Source organism: Pristiophorus japonicus, chromosome 7 (genome assembly GCF_044704955.1).
Source record: "Pristiophorus japonicus isolate sPriJap1 chromosome 7, sPriJap1.hap1, whole genome shotgun sequence".
NCBI lineage: Eukaryota > Metazoa > Chordata > Chondrichthyes > Pristiophoridae > Pristiophorus > Pristiophorus japonicus.
The window spans coordinates 165,635,544-165,651,780 of NC_091983.1; the positions used below are offsets into that span (position 1 = coordinate 165,635,544).

Consider the following 16,237-nt stretch of genomic DNA (forward strand, 5'->3'; position numbering starts at 1 on the left):
TGCCTTCCCAGGTCCGTAGAAACTTTGCATGGGCTCAGGGACGTCGGACTTTCAGGCTCAATATTATTTACTGCACACGCAGTCCTATTTAGAGCTGTGCTGAGTTTCCTTGTCACTATTTGTGCCCATCCATTAGAGGGCATTGTTGTACCATTCATATTTTGTTGATACTGTGGAAATCATATTGAGAATTTCAGTTGCAACAACAAAGATTGATTGGAATTTAAGGCCTAGAAATTGGGGAATGCTAGAAACCTGCCCTTAACATTGGTGGCCAAAGATAATGGCCACTGGCTGAGAGAGCGCAGGCAGTATTTTGGTACTGCCTGCTCATTATCATCAGTGTGGTGGTGTTTTTCGCTTTGTAGCGCTAATCTCAGAAGGAGGCCAAATGTGGTCTCTGTCTCCCGTTTGCAGTGTACGAGAGAGAGGAAGAAAGGAACGACCCGAACAGTTGCCATACATATTCCAAAAATCTTAGTTGCCACCCGATGTTTGTCGATTTTTGTTTGTTTATGACATGAATGCAGATAAAAGATATCTTATCAGAGATCATCTTCAACTACTGCGATGGAGTTCATCCATGGATTTACTGACCCACCAACATTGTATGCCTCCTGGAAAGCTGTCAGAAAATGCAACCATCACTCCCCCACTCTCCCGCCATCAACCCCCCCCCTCCCCCTGCCATCCACCAATGAGGGCCAAAAAAAGAAAGTTTAATAGAAGAACCTTGACAACGGTGGCGATTGAAGTTCCAGCGTCCGTCCTCACAAGTCCTGCCAGACTCCTCATGGCCGTTAATGCTGCTGAAAGATCTTTCAGCGGCAGCATCCACTGCTGTGATTTAGTGCGTGCGGCAATGTGAGCGGAGAACTCCAAAATGGATGAGCTGGTGTCAACTAGGCATTGCACACCAATTGATGTTATGCTCCACCTCATTAAAATATTCTCACCAATAGCAGGTAACGGCAGCGTTGATGACCTGTTGAAAATGGCAGCTACCGCCGTACCTGCCACCAGCTGGCGGAAGAGCGCCGGTTGCCATTTCTTCGCCATTTCATGGTGCTAACAGGTAGTGCAAACCATCCGAATTTCTATGCCTAAGGTGCCGAAATTGCTCCTTTTTTAAAGAGCCATTACCACCTCAAAAGGGGCAGTGATGGTGCGGAAAGCACTCACTGCTCAGTCACGGCGGAGTTGCCGCCCATTGCGACATTGCCCTCATCTTTTAGGGGGGCGGTGGACGTTCCCACCCCGTTGACCCCTTATCTTTCTGCCCCATGTGGGAAATTACCCCACTTGCTGCTTTCCCTGCAGGAAGCTGTCTGTAGCTGAGTAGCGCGTCCACCCTTAAAGGGGAGGGTGCACTGCCACTGTTGCCATTTCATTTTAATTGTCGGCCGACTCTGAGGTCGGCCCGACAATGACGGCCCCTCCTGGGTGCCGGACCGCTAGCCCGGCCAAAACCCTCCCTGGTGGCGCAGTGGGTGCCACTAATGTGCAGAGTTCGCAGGGGCCCTCCCCTTTAACTGAAGGGGAGGGACGTTGCTACGTGTCAGCGGGATGTGGGACGTCCACGTCGCGCTGACGTCAGCAGCACGGCGCTGATGACACATACTGATGTCTGCCCCACTCCTGACATACTTCCACCCGGCCGCAACCTGACTTCACCGCCCAGAACAAAAAAAAGTACAGAGCTAAATTACGCTCTGCTCTCCACCCCATGGATTGGGGCAGAGAAAAATTTTCAAGATTGGTGAGTGCGCCCCCTTTCGGTCAGAGGACAATTTCAGCCCCGATATGTTTTTATTAACAAAAAATGACACTGGTAACACTGCATCCTTTATATAAGATCTGGGGGAACTTTGATAAGATGCCTACATTACAGAAAGCTTGTAGACAGATAGCAAGGCTCAAAACAGATTGAAAACTTCAAATGCCCCAAACTGGGCCATGCAGTTCTCTGCGATCACCCATATTCTGCACAACTGAAACAAATTTGGGTGCTTAGAAGAGGAACAGGCCCCACCTCATAAAATAACAAACAGCATCCATGCACAGAGGGACAAACTGGCAATTGCAAGCAAATTAACATCTGTGATTGTAGTTATGGTAACTGTACCTTTTTTATTAGTTAGCTTTTTAGCAATATAAATGAAGTGTGTTGTTGCCGTTTTTCCAGATTGTTAGATTCTTGATTTAACATATGTCCAATGCCTTTTTTTGGCGAGGATCCTGCAACTTTGCGATGATGCGAGCTGGATCTTCAGTCGTAGTGATGGGACTGCAGGGATTTCTTTTATTATTTATTGAAAAGAATAGGTGAATGGGGTAAGTGTCATTGTGGTGGGTGAATCTAGCACAAAATGTGCGAGCGTATCTAGTGTCCTCATTTATTTATTTTTGAGATGACGAGGCAGTATTTATTGCCCATCCTTTGTTGCTCTGAGAGCATTAAGAATCAACCACAAAGTATGAGCCGAGAGTGAAGTGTAGGCCAGTCTGGGTAAAGGTCGCAGTCCTTCCCTGACGAACACCAGTTGAGGTTTTTTTTACCAGAAGCTTTTCTGGGCATTTTTCTGATTTACCAGTTTTATTTAATTCAATTTCACAAATTTCCGTTTGAACTCTAAACTTCTGGGTTGCTAGTTCAGTATTGTAGCCATTAGGCTATTGTGCCCTGTCCTCAAAGTTGCAGCATATCTGTTCAATCTGTGTAATCCAATTTAACATGCCATTGTCTATCAAATTTGGATTTGTAACCACACAAACATCAGACTTTCAAAGGCAAAAAAAGGAAGGCAAGTTAATTCTTAAACCTAACACAATCCTAACATCAGGAAACTTGGCCCACTGTCCTTACCTGGTCTGGTCTATATGTGACTTCAGTCCCACACTAACTTGGTTGGCTCTTAACTGCCCTCTAAAGTAAACTAGCAAGCCACTCAGTTGTATTAAATCAAACCCAACTAGGGATGGGCAATAAATGCTGGCCTTGTCACTGATGCCCACATCCCGAGAATGAATAATAATAATTAACAAATGAACTGCTTGATTATAAGTTGTGAATGGAGCTGAACACTGTCAAATCACAGTTTTACATTGTGACAAATAGAAAGCCACTGATGAAGCAGCTGAAGATGGTTGGGTCAAGGACACTGCCCTGAAGAACTCCTGAATCAATTCCTGAGACAGCAATGATTGGTCTCCAACAACCATGACCAAATTGTCAGATGTGACCAGCCACTAGAGTGTTTTCCCATTGGCCTACGTTGACCTCAGTTTTGCTTGGGATCCTTGGTGCCATATTCGGTTGATTGCTGCCATGATGATGAGGTTAATTACTCCCACCTCTCATCTTGCATGCATTTCTGTGTCCATGTCTGGATCAAGGTTGTGATAAAGTCTGGAGCTAAGTGATCTGGAGGAGCCCAAACTGATTGTCAGCGAGCGGGTTATTAGTGAGTAGGCACTATTGATGCCTTCTTCCATCACACTACTGTTGTCTGGGAGGAGGCTGTTAGGGCAGTCATTTTCCGGGTTAGATTTGTCCTGCTTTTTTTGATAAGACATACCATGGCAATCTTCCACATTGTCACGTGCCTTAGTTTCACTTGAAAGCTTGGCTAGGGTAATGGCTAGTTCTGATACACAGGTCTTCAGCACTACACCCAGGATGGCTTAAGGCCCACAGCCATTTCAGAGTCCAGTTTACTCATCTATTCCTTAGTGTCACATGAAGTGAACCGAGTGGAGCCTGATTATCCACCATCATTCAGAACTGGATGTCATAGGGCTTGAGAGCCCCACAGAATGAAAGGATGGTTTTGGGGAAAACAGGGCTACCCTTGCAGCCCTGGCTGATGGTACATATCACAAACCCCTACCTTGTACCAGAGAGTTATTACATTGAGGTCCATGATCACTACTGAATTAACTGTAGAGCGTGCAATAGGCATGCGCTGGAAATGCTTCAATTGTTTGAACCACTCAAGATGGGTGCTGCAGTAAAGGCTAGTCAAGGTGAGCAATATCATCACTACTCTGCAAGCTTGACCATAAAATACTGTTGAAATATTTAAATTAACTAACCTTTGCTCCATAATGCATGGTCAACGCTTGATGCTCCAAGATCACATTATTAGCCCCATTACTTCAAATTAAACCATGACAAGGAGACACAAGTTCAAATTAGTAAAATAAAAATATATGGGATGAAGTTCTGGATAGAGAAGTGGAGGTAGAATCTCGAATTATTTAAGGAATAGCTGGATGCTCAGATGTGGGACTGTAGAGAATGAATTTGCATTCATTTAGCACCTTTCACATTCTCAGATTGTCGCAAAGCTCTTCATGGCCTACTTTTGAGATGAACGATCAGTTAGTCTGCTTTTTGGTTGAGGAATAAATGTTGGCCAGGACAGCAGGAAAACTCACTGCTCTTCTTCAAGTGGTACCATGGGATCTTTTGTGTCCATCCAAATGGGCAAATGGGACCACTGTTGAACATCTCATCTGAAAGACAGCACTTCTGACAATGAATCATTCCTTTGGATTTCCTGGATGGGCAATTGGTTGGGCTTCCTTACAGTGTGTGATCCTCCTCCACTGATGTTACTCTATGGACTGCACCCAGGTGATTCAACATGCTGAGGAGGAGGAGCAAGAAAGCTTGGCCCTGGGAGATTGTAAGTATTAAGTTAACTTCATTAAGTTGTGCAATGTTGTGGTGTATACATTTAATGTGCTTTGAAGCCACTCTTGCTCATTATGACATTATTAAAGGGCTACTTTTATATTGCTGCTAATAAAATTATATTCCCAAAGTTGCATGTTGGAAAGCATACCTTCCACCTATTTCTTTAACAGTTCATTCAATGATGCAAAATATATTTTTGGCTTTTTTTTGCAGAAACCAGAATGGTAGCCCTGGTCATTCTTTGTCTTAATAAAAAAGTGCTTGACTAACATTTTTTACTTGGTATGGGAAATGAATCGGAGTAAGAATTGCATTCATTGCTGTGCATAGTAACATCATGAAGGTGTCCGTGAATGTTTCTTCTGTTCAATATTTCCAGTGAAATTATAAATGGCTTCTTTTAGAATCATGCTTACGATTTGACTGGATATAACTAACAGAGGGAAGATATCACTACACTAAGTGACCAGAGATGACCAGAGGGATTGTTATCCTTTTATAGTAAGCTGTATGGAAATATGTTAATTCAGAGACCATGGTCCAGAACTTAAAGAAGGCTAACTTTGAAGGTATGAGGCGTGAATTGGCTGGGATGGATTGGCGAATGATACTTAAGGGGTTGACTGTGGATGGGCAATGGCAAACATTTAGAGACCGCATGGATGAACTACAACAATTGTACATTCCTGTCTGGCATAAAAATAAAAAAGGGAAAGTGGCTCAATCGTGGCTATCAAGGGAAATCAGGGATAGTATTAAAGCCAAGGAAGTGGCATACAAATTGGCCAGAAATAGTAGCGAACCTGGGGACTGGGAGAAATTTAGAACTCAGCAGAGGAGGACAAAGGGTTTGATTAGGGCAGGGAAAATGGAGTATGAGAAGAAGCTTGCAGGGAACATTAAGACGGATTGCAAAACTTTCTATAGATATGTAAAGAGAAAAAGGTTAGTAAAGACAAATGTAGGTCCTCTGCAGTCAGAATCAGGGGAAGTCATAACGGGGAACAAAGAAATGACGGACCAATTGAACAAGTACTTTGGTTCGGTATTCACAAAGGAGGACACAAACAACCTTCTGGTTATAAAAGGGGTCGGGGGGTCTAGTAAGGAGGAGGAACTGAGGGAAATCCTTATTAGCCGGGAAATTGTGTTGGGGAAATTGATGGGATTGAAGGCCGATAAATCCCCAGGGCCTGATGGACTGCATCCCAGAGTACTTAAGGAGGTGGCCTTGGAAATAGTGGATGCATTGACAGTCATTTTCCAACATTCCATTGACTCTGGATCAGTTCCTATAGAGTGGAGGGTAGCCAATGTAACCCCACTTTTTAAAAAAGGAGGGAGAGAAAAAACAGGGAATTATAGACCGGTCAGCCTGACATCGGTAGTGGGTAAAATGATGGAATCAATTATTAGGGATGTCATAGCAGTGCATTTGGAAAGCGGTGACATGATAGGTCCAAGTCAGCATGGATTTGTGAAAGGGAAATCATGCTTGACAAATCTTCTGGAATTTTTTGAGGATGTTTCCAGTAGAGTGGACAAGGGAGAACCAGTTGATGTGGTATATTTGGACTTTCAGAAGGCGTTCGACAAGGTCCCACACAAGAGATTGATGTGCAAAGTTAGAGCACATGGGATTGGGGGTAGTGTGCTGACATGGATTGAGAACTGGTTGTCAGACAGGAAGCAAAGAGTAGGAGTAAATGGGTACTTTTCAGAATGGCAGGCAGTGACTAGTGGGGTACCGCAAGGTTCTGTGCTGGGGCCCCAGCTGTTTACACTGTACATTAATGATTTAGATGAGGGGATTAAATGTAGTATCTCCAAATTTGCGGATGACACTAAGTTGGGTGGCAGTGTGAGCTGCGAGGAGGATGCTGTGAGGCTGCAGAGCGACTTGGATAGGTTAGGTGAGTGGGCAAATGCATGGCAGATGAAGTATAATGTGGATAAATGTGAGGTTTGGTAGTAAAAACAGAGAGACAGACTATTATCTGAATGGTGACAGATTAGGAAAAGGGGAGGTGCAAAGAGACCTGGGTGTCGTGGTACATCAGTCATTGAAGGTTGGCATGCAGGCGGTTAAGAAAGCAAATGGCATGTTGGCCTTCATAGCAAGGGGATTTGAGTACAGGGGCAGGGAGGTGTTGCTACAGTTGTACAGGGCATTGGTGAGGCCACACCTGGAGTATTGTGTACAGTTTTGGTCTCCTAACCTGAGGAAGGACATTCTTGCTATTGAGGGAGTGCAGCGAAGGTTCACCAGACAGATTCCCAGGATGGCGGGACTGACCTATCAAGAAAGACTGGATCAACTGGGCTTGTATTCACTGGAGTTCAGAAGAATGAGAGGGGACCTCATAGAAACATTTAAAATTCTGACGGGGTTAGACAGGTTAGATGCAGGAAGAATGTTCCCAATGTTGGGGAAGTCCAGAACCAGGGGTCACAGTCTAAGGATAAGGGGTAAGCCATTTAGGACCGAGATGCGGAGGAACTTCTTCACCCAGAGAGTGGTGAACCTGTGGAATTCTCTACCACAGAAAGTTGTTGAGGCCAATTCACTAAATATATTCAAAAAGGAGTTAGATGAGGTCCTTACTACTCGGGGGATCAAGGGGTATGGTGAGAAAGCAGGAATGGGGTACTGAAGTTGAATGTTCAGCCATGAACTCATTGAATGGCGGTGCAGGCTAGAAGGGCCGAATGGCCTACTCCTGCACCTATTTTCTATGTTTCTATGTTTCTATATGTTGTGATACAAGTTACATCATCACATTGGGCCAAAAGTTTCCATGTGTGCTCAGTGTTGTGAAATTGTAAGCCTGTTCTTTACAGATGCATTTACAATATCATTACGTCTATTGCACTGAGGAAATCTTCTTTCGTTGTTTGCTCACAAGCAAAACAATTTACCGAGCATTTCCATGAATGGTGTACCTTTAAGTTACAAAATGAATCAAGGATTAAAACTGAAACTTTCTCTTCCAGCAAGTTTTAACAATAAAGTTCAGCTCTTGAACTTCTATTTTTTTTTTCCCGATAAATAAGGTACATTCTGAAATCTAAATGAAGTTTTAAGACCATGGGCTCAATCTGAGATTAGTGCCCGTTCACCAGCATATTTGATTGTGCTATTTTAATAAAATATCTTTTGAGGCGAGCCAGTAAACTTGCAGTGTTGTTTTCATTACTTGTGGATTACGTGCAGCTTTCCTCTGTGCCAGTAATAAATTTAGAATTAGAATATAGCCTGCTTGTCCACGGTTTAAGTGAAATTAATATCCTAAATTAGTGACAGTTATTGTGCTCCCAATATTCTGTTCCCTCGAAAACTAATACGTTTTAAACAGTTTAATATTATTCCAGTTATATTAAATACTCAGGGGACAGAAAGAACTCTAATCCTACAGTTTATTGACAGACTTCCATTTACTTCCAATATGATCATGCATAATATAATTAGTTTTACATCATTTTTTGAACAAGGGCTTTTACAACCATATGTGACATTTACATCATATTTTACATCATCTTTTGAACAAGAGCTTTTACAATCAAAATGATTACCATCTAGCCGGTTCATGATTGTACCTTAATCAGTCTAAAGCGGTAAAAAATAAAGCAACAATCAGCCTTCAACTCCACACAATGTCATTCTTAATGCACCAATGACACCAGATTCAGTGTGACTTTATGTATTTAGTTGAAATGCTTTGAAGTCATTTTACCAACCTATAAAACAACAGCTGCTTTTGTCTCCAGCAAGCATATAGTTATGTATGAAAAATAAACTGAAAGGTTAATAACTAAAAGTAGGATAGCCCCTATAAACTCATTTACAACTCTTCTTTGCTCTTAGGCAGTCCCTCGGAGTCGAGGATGACTTGCTTCCACACTAATATGAGTTCTCAGGTGACTGATGAGTCAAATGTGGGACCTACAGTCTCTGTCACAGGTGGGGCAGATGGTGGTTGGAGGGATGGATGGGGTGCTTGGGTTGTCGTGCACTCCTCCCGCTGTTTGCGCTTGGCTTCGGCTTGCTCGAGGTGTTCTACCCCTTCCCAGATGCTTCTCCTCCACTTTGAGTGGTCTTGGGCCAGGGATTCCCAGGTCTCAGTGGGGATGTTGCACTTTTTCCAGGAGGCTTTGAGGGTGTCCTTAAACCGTTTCCTCTGCCCACCTGGGATTCATTTGCTGTGTTAGAGCTCTGAGTAGAGCGTTTGTTTTGGAAGTCTAATATCGGGCATGCGGACAATGTGACCCATCCATCGGAGCTGATCGAGCGTGGTCAATGCTTTGATGTTGGGGATGTTGGTGCGCCTATCCTGCCAATGGATTTGCAGGATCTTGCGGAGGCAGCATTGGTGGTATTTCTGCAGTGCTTTGAGGTGCCTGCTATACATAGTCCATGTCTCTGAAGCATATAGGAGGTCGGGTATAACCACAACTCTGCAGACCATGAGCTTGGTGCCAGTTTTGACGTCCTGGTCCCCCGTGGTCGTCCTGAGCATCCTGGTTCTGAGACATGTAACAGTACTGTACAAAGAAGGAGTTCTACGTTGTCCAATATGTCATGCAAGCACCATTGAAACAGGCCGGGGAGCGGAAGGAGCAGCGTGACGGCTTACCACTCCAGGGAGCAGCACGTGCTGGAGTAGGAGAGCAACGGCAGTGAAGAGGGACGTCACCAAGATCTAGGTCGTTGATTTGAGTGTGGGCAGATGCAGCAGGAGTGGCGAGGTCAGGGCTAAGAAGCAGCGAGAGATTGTAGAGGGACGTGCTCGGGGCCCAGGAGAGGCGTGAGTTTGGGGCCCAGAAGAGACGAGGGCCCAGGGGCAGCACGGGCCAGCCCACACTGCAATATGTGTGCGCACTAGGTCTGTGCAGCAGAGCAAGTCTCCAGTTGTCTTGGTTAATCCTTGCTACTGGACCAAGACCTAGCTCTGTCAAGCCCCTGTGGTGGCTGGTGTGCAACGGTCACCACATGTTAAAAAAATCCAAGCACAGGCATCTTCCACCCTTCAACATATAGTTCGGGACCTGGAATTTTAGGTCCTTCATTGAAACACCTGTGAACTTTTTAATGTGGAAGCAAGTCATCCTCGATTCGAGGGACTGCCTATGATGATGATGATGATGATGTCCTGTGTGGGACAGCTCAAAAAATCTGTAATATGCACTGTCGGCGGGCAAGGTTAATGCTGGAAGTGCAAATTTGTAAAATGAACACTATATCATCTTAATAGGGTTTGAATTTCCGCAGCGGTTTTCCATCAATCGACCGCCTTTTACGCTGCTTCTCGGGGATTTCCACATAACTTACAGCGGCTGATTGGAAGAATGCCTTAGTTTCCCTATTTCCCGATGTAACTTCGGCAGAAGGTTGGTAGAAAGGTTTCTATCGATCTTCTACCGTATTTACAGTGGGCGATCGGGGGAACCTTCACGGAAATTACTAACAAATATGTAATCTTAGAACCTTCTGATCTATTGTAATCATAGGTCCAAACTTCTCTTTGAGATCTACTTTCTACATCCAATTTCCATTTAAACTAGACCATGTTCAAAGCTCTTTTGCCAGGTCACCTTCTGATAACCTCTTTGGTGATAACCTGTTATGTTCCAGTGATCTCATGCTTACCCCATTAATCATTCCTGATATGGATAAACCATGACTGAGTTGGGAATTGCCTCTCTGCTGTTTGCATTTACAAATTGTAATGTAGGAGGGGTTATCATTTTCGAAAAAGATTATTTTACAGCTGGACTATCATTTTCACACTTTTAGGTGAGAACCAAATTTAAATGAAAAAAATTACCAAGTTTTTGTCTACATTCTCTCGTCCTCCCATGTTCTCCTTCATATTCACAAATCTTCTAGAACTTTTTGAGGATGTAACTAGTAGAGTGGACAAGAGAGACCCAGTGGATGTGGTGTCTTTGGACTTTCAAAAGGCTTTTGACAAGGTCCCACACAAGAGATTGGTGTGCAAAATTAAAGCACATGGTATTGGGGATAATGTATTGATGTGGCTAGAGAACTGGTTGGCAGACAGAAAGCAGAGAGTTGGGATAAACGGGTCCTTTTCAGAATGGCAGGCATTGACTAGTGGGGTGCCACAGGGCTCAGTGTTGGGACCCCAGCTATTTACAATATACATTAATGATTTAGATGAAGGAATTGAGTGTAATATCTCCAAGTTTGCAGATGACACTAAGTTGGGGGGGGGGTGGGGGGGAGGGGATGGTGTGAGCTGTGAGGAGGATGCTAAGAGGCTGCAGGGTGTCTTGGACAGGTTAGATGAGTGGGCTAATGCATGGCAAATGCAGTATAATGTGGATAAATGTGAGATTATCCACTTTGGTGGCAAAAACATGAAGGCAGAATATTATCTGAATGGCGACAGATTAGGAAAAGGGGAGGTGCAACTAGACCTGGGTGTCATGGTTCATCAGTCATTGAAAGTTGACATGCAGGTACAGCAGGCAATGAAGAAGGCAAATGGCATGTTGGCCTTCATAGCTCGAGGATTTGAGTATAGGAGCAGGGAGGTCTTACTGCAGTTGTACAGGGCCTTGGTGAGGCCTCACCTGGAATATTGTGTTCAGTTTTGGTCTCCTAAACTGAGGGAAGACGCTCTTGCTATTGAGGGAGTGCAGCCCGGGATGGCAGGACTGACATATGAGGAGAGACTGGATCGACTGGGCCTGTATTCACTGGAGTTTAGAAGGATAAGAGGGGATCTCATAGAAACATATAAAATTCTGACGGGACTGGACAGGTTAGATGTAGGAAGAATGTTCCCGATGTTGGGGAAGTCCAGAACCAGGGGACATAGTCTAAGGATCAGGGGTAAGCCATTTAGGACCGAGATAAGGAGGAACTTCTTCACTCAGAGAGTTGTTAACCTGTGGAATTCTCTACCACAGAGAGTTCTTGATGCCAGTTCATTGGATATATTGAAGAAGGAGTTAGATATGGCCCTTACAGCTAAAGGGATCAAGGGGTATGGAGAGAAAGCGGGAAAGTGGTACTGAGGTGAATGATCGGCCTGATCTTATTGAATGGTGGTGCAGGCTCGAAGGGCCAAATGGCTTACTCCTGCACCTATTTTCTATGTTTCTATGTTTCACACAAATTCTCTATCATCTGGGAGAAAGGAGAGTTCTGAGCTGTAGACTTTCCCAGAACTATTGTTGGTGGTCCTCCATAATCAGGCACTTGTTTCAGGTGACATGAGGTGATTGCAACCTTATCTCTATCTCCAATATAGAGTACCTCATGATTCAAACAACCCAAGTTAGAATTGATAATACTTCCCTACCCAAGTGAGGTACAGTGAGAGGCAGTCCTGGGACTTGAACTCACAACTCTGAGCAGAAGTTTAAGTGCTCAGCTACTTGAGTTACTGAGCCTGGGAAACAAGAGTTCTGTATCTATCCACAAATGAGTGTTGAAGAGGGAAATGTGTTAAATACATATGTATATTTAACTGTGTTTTAAATTTAATATCGAAGCTTAGTATTATAATTTGAGAGTTGGATACTCGAGGAGTGAACTTTGATGGGCTGCTTGACTATTACATAAGAAAAGAACAGGCCAAAGAGTAATGTTGTTAGATCAAATGGACTGAAGAGCCTTCTTCATTTGAATCTACCTTGTGACCTTGTCTATGTATTTTGCCTGAAAAGAGATAGGGGCATCACATTAAAAGCAGTTTTAAAACTTGCAACCTTAATGGAGGAAATGTCACCAGCAACACCCATGTAGGTTACAATGTGCAACAGGTTAAATACAGAAGAAATTAGATTAAATTTGGTCCTGTCAACATACATCTTCATTTTCTCTGTAAGATTAGGGTGGTCTAAAGCTCTCAGTGGATGATCTGACAGACTAAATCTCAAACAAATTGCTGTGTTCCAGTAATCCCCTGTCCAGGTATGAACAGTATTAGCTGAAGGGCTCCCCATAACTCTACACATCAGCACATTTTATTAGATCTGCGGCTGAGCAGAACAGCTTGAACTGCCGCCAGGTGTGTCTCAAGGACACTTTAACTGGTATTTTGACAAGGAATAATTCTGTTTCATGTTTGTCTTTATGTAATGGAGTAAAATAGTAGTTAGTCAAACAAAGGTTTTTATTCATTTCAAACCACAGAGGATCCAGTCTTGGGGAGTGTAAGAAAATGCTGTCAGAATTGTATATCTGAGGTGTTTTCAGGTAACTTTCAGAATTATCATTTTGGAGATCTTTATTGTAGGATCATATTCATGGTGTCATTCCACTCTTATTAAAAGTACTTTGATATTCAGTTTATTCGGAACATCTTATTTTCATATATTTGCATTGTATGGTCCCTTATTCACAAGATCAATAAAGCATGTTTCATGTTATACTGCCATGTTATATACTGCAGAGAGAAAAGCTGATTTACTAATAAATATAAATAAATAAAAGTGTTTTCTTTACTTTATTTTACTTGCATTGTAAAATTCCCCAGTTCGCGAAGAGTCAGGTAATGACTGATCACACACCACTTATTTAAACACATCTACTCAGCACATAGCAGAGAAAATGAAAGGAAATAACCATAATCTTGGTTAAAGCATAATCGGGGTGAATTAATGGGGCCCAAACTTGGTGGCCTTACTGCCCACTGCCGCCGGCTACCATCGAGTTCTCTCAGTGGTCTCCTCTCAGTGCCAGTTTCCACTAGGCCTTCCACCGGCGGGAGGGGAAGACCGCTGGGAACCCCCGCTGACAGCCACTAGTGCACAAGGTGCATAAGTGACCTCCCGCTCGCCGAGCTGCCAGATTCCTCTAGGTGGGAGTCAGCGGCAGCAGGGTGAATAACCGCGACGTGGAGGCAGGTCTAACCCCGAAAGTAAGGTAGAAGACCTGCAAAAAAAGGTTAGTGAACTTCTTTTTTTTTCCAGCGATTTATGTGGATGGGGTCCCCTGAAGGTTTTCCATTTGTTTTTTTCTTTTTTTAAATTTTTAATTTTTAGCTGTTGCACCCGCTTTTAGCCAGGATCGCATTTGCCGCCGAGATTGGGAGTTCCCGTCCACTGCCGCCCAGAATCACGGCATAAGTCGTTATTTTCCCGCCGGGCGGTACTGCCAGATCTTTTAGAGGAATCTCCCTGGCAACATTCGGCCAGGTCTGACTGCAAAAGCTTCTATAGATATGTGAAGAGAAAAAGATTAGTGAAGACAAACGTAGGTCCCTTGCAGTCGGATGCGGGTGAATTTATAATGGGGAACAATGAAATGGCAGACCAATTGAACAAGTACTTCGGTTCTGTCTTCACAAAGGAAGACACAAATAACCTTCTGGATGTATTAGGGGACAGTGGGTCTAGTGAGAAGGAGGAACTGAAGGATATCCTTATTAGGCGGGAAATTGTGTTAGGGAAATTGATGGGATTGAAGGCCGATAAATCCCCAGGGCCTGATAGTCTACATCCCAGAGTACTTAAGGAAGTGGCCCTTGAAATAGTGGATGCATTGGTGATAATTTTCCAACAGTCTATCGACTCTGGATCAGTTCCTATGGACTGGACGGTAGCTAATGTAACACTACTTTTTAAAAAAGGAGGGAGAGAGAAAACGGGTAATTATAGACCGGTTAGCCTGACATCAGTAGTGGGGAAAATGTTGGAATCAATCATTAAGGATGAAATAGCAGCGCATTTGGAAAGCATTGGTCCAAGTCAGCATGGATTTATGAAAGGGAAATCATGCTTGACAAATTTCTGGAATTTTTTGAGGATGTAACTAGTAGAGTGGACAAGGGAGAACCAGTGGATGTGGTGTATTTGGACTTTCAAAAGGCTTTTGACAAGGTCCCACACAAGAGATTGGTGTGCAAAATCAAAGCACATAGTATTGAGGGTAATGGACTAACGTGGATAGAGAACTGGTTGGCAGGCAGGAAGCAGAGAGTCGGGATAAACGGGTCCTTTTCAGAATGGCAGGCAGTGATTAGTGGAGTGCCACAGGGCTCAGTGCTGGGACCCCAGCTATTTACAATATACATTAATGATTTAGATGAAGGCATTGAGTGTAATATCGCCAAGTTTGTGGATGACACTAAACTGGGTGGCGGTGTGAGCTGTGAGGAGGACGCTAAGAGGCTGCAGGGTGACTTGGACAGATTAGGCGAGTGGGCAAATACATGGCAGATGCAGTATAATGTGGATAAATGTGAGGTTATCCACTTTGGGGGCAAAAACATGAAGGCAGAATATTATCTGAATGACAGCAGATTAGGAAAAGGGGAGGTGCAACGAGACCCGGGTGTCATGGTTCATCAGTCATTGAAAGTTGGCATGCAGGTACAGCAGGCGGCGAAGAAGGCAAATGGTATGTTGGCCTTCAGAGCAAGGGGATTTGAGTATAGGAGCAGGGAAGTCTTACTGCAGTTGTTGCTGTTGAGGGAGTGCAGAGAAGGTTCACCAGACTGATTCCAGGGATGGCTGGACTGACATATGAGGAGAGACTGGATCAACTGGGCCTTTATACACTGGAGTTTAGAAGGATGAAGGGAATCTCATAGAAACATATAAGATTCTGACAGGACTCAGAGAGTTGTTAACCTGTGGAATTCCCTGCCGCAGAGAGTTGTTGATGCCAGTTCATTGGATATATTCAAGAGGGAGTTAGATATGGCCCTTACGACTAAAGGGATCAAGGGGTATGGAGAGAAAGCAGGAAAGGGGTACTGAAGGAATGATCAGCCATGATCTTATTGAATGGTGGTGCAGGCTGGAAGAGCCGAATGGCCTACTCCTGCACCTATTTTCTATGTCTCTATGTCTCTCAGCAGCACTCGGTGGTCCTATGGGCGGCACTTGGGCGGGCCTTGGCTATGACCAAGTTCGGACCCTAGATAGAAGAACATACTGCCTCTTTCACTCCCCTCCCTCAGTTGCTATTCTTCTTGTGCGAGTTAATTTTCAGGTAAATCATTTGTTACGAAGTTTCTACAGACTCAGGAAGGCATCGGAAAAGCCAGTTTTCAGCGCGCAATGTGCATGTGCTGAAAACAGGCTTTTTCCGATCTGTCACCGTAGCCAGATCAGGAGCGAGGACATTTGTACCTGCAAGTTTGCGATATTTATGCATATCTTGCCCAGCAAATGTCCTCAAAAATCTTGCGCCTGATAAAGCAGGTGCATAGCCTACTTTTATAGGTGCAAGTGTTTTAAAACACACAAAAACATATAAAAATAAAGTTATGAAAACATATTTTATTGTTTAAAAACCCTCCCCACTACGGTAAGTTTATTTTAAGGCATAATTAAAAAAATGTTTTAAAAAAATATGGAAAATATTTTTTTTATAAGACTTTAATAACTTTAATTTAAATGAATCTTAAATCCGTAGTGTATATTTTCTATTTTTTAATTAGTGTTTTGGGTATTTGGAGGTATTTCTCATTCATAGTAATAGGAGTTTCGGACTTACGAAACTCCTATTACTATGAATGAGAATATACTATATCTGATTGGTTGCCCAGAGCC

General features: G+C 43.6%; 1 long non-coding RNA gene across 2 annotated transcripts in view; it reads left to right on the forward strand.

Annotated features, from left to right (window-relative positions):
* Positions 1 to 1,648: 1,648 nt before the first annotated feature.
* The window catches only part of LOC139266892 (uncharacterized), a 52,433-nt gene continuing 37,844 nt past the window's right edge, over positions 1,649 to 16,237 (forward strand). The window contains exons 1-2 of one of the 2 annotated variants that reach the window (XR_011593797.1): positions 1,649 to 1,759; positions 4,339 to 4,691. This is a non-coding gene — a long non-coding RNA (uncharacterized lncRNA). Of the gene's footprint in view, positions 1,760 to 1,866; positions 2,335 to 4,338; positions 4,692 to 16,237 lie in introns of those variants that run through there. The other variant, XR_011593796.1, reaches the window with a different exon arrangement.